Genomic DNA, 993 nt, shown 5'->3' on the forward strand with positions numbered 1-993 from the left:
TCTATCTGGGTCTCACAAGAAGCGATGGAAGAATCAAGCTCGTCAAGTGAGGATGATTTAGTAGCAAGGCTAGCCTCAACTCGATCTACTCGGCCCCGCTGCACCTGAATCTCGAGCTCAGCAACCATCCGAGTACTGCGCCATGACTGTAAGCGAGTATCCAACTCAGCAGCAATGAATGAAGAGGCACCTGCATCCCGGAGCTCGTGAAACATCTGAAGCTCACGCTCTAAGCAGTCAAGGTCATCGAATATAACTCTCGCCAGATCCGGGTATCCCGCATCCCTTATTAAATTTATTTTAGAATCAAGGAATGGTTTAAACTGGCGAAGGAAAAGTCCGTCGTGAAGGAGTTTGCCAAGCATAACATTCATAAAGGAGAAGAAAGAGCGGACTTCTACACAAATGACGATCTTCTCAAGGTCATTATCCGATAACAACTCCTTTACGAGGACATGAAGCTGAGAGGAAAGCCCTACACAAAAAAGGAGAAATCCGTCAAAGAGCATTAATAAGGAAATAAATGACATTTTCAGCGGCTTAATTTATACCTCCTTCCCCTTGAGTCGCTGGGGGTAGCGGAGACGTAACGGCTGTGGGTATGTCAACTGGTGGAGTTGGTCTCACAGCCGGCTCAGCAGGATCAGCCTCGGCAAAAGCTCCTGTTAAACACAGAACAGAATGTTCAGATGCATTACATTATAGCTGCATTAGTCAAAAAATTGGCTAGTCCTATAATTAACTCGAGAAGAGGCGCGTACTTTCAAAAGAACCATTCTCGGGATCCTGAGGGAGTACGGGCTCAGGAAACATATCCTCGGGCAGCGGGCCATCGATCTGAGGGGAGTCATACATGAAGTGGAATATAGAAGTGTCTGCAGGCAAACCTGCCTCGTCAAAATCGTCAATCGAAAAATCTGACATAAGGAAATGTAAGTACGAAAGAAGAATGAAAAGAATATGACCAATGGAAATAAGTTACCTCTCGTAGAT

At 45.5% G+C, this 993-nt stretch overlaps 1 long non-coding RNA gene across 1 annotated transcript; it reads right to left on the reverse strand.

The window, feature by feature from the left end:
* Window positions 1-443: 443 nt before the first annotated feature.
* On the reverse strand, window positions 444-842 carry LOC109828714. Its single transcript, XR_002243804.1, has 3 exons — window positions 762-842; window positions 552-662; window positions 444-475 (listed from the first exon to the last, which is right to left on the reverse strand). It is a non-coding gene; the product is annotated as an uncharacterized LOC109828714 (long non-coding RNA).
* Window positions 843-993: the final 151 nt, after the last annotated feature.

This window comes from Asparagus officinalis, unplaced genomic scaffold, assembly GCF_001876935.1.
Source record: "Asparagus officinalis unplaced genomic scaffold, Aspof.V1 AsparagusV1_Un4631, whole genome shotgun sequence".
Classification (NCBI taxonomy): domain Eukaryota; kingdom Viridiplantae; phylum Streptophyta; class Magnoliopsida; order Asparagales; family Asparagaceae; genus Asparagus; species Asparagus officinalis.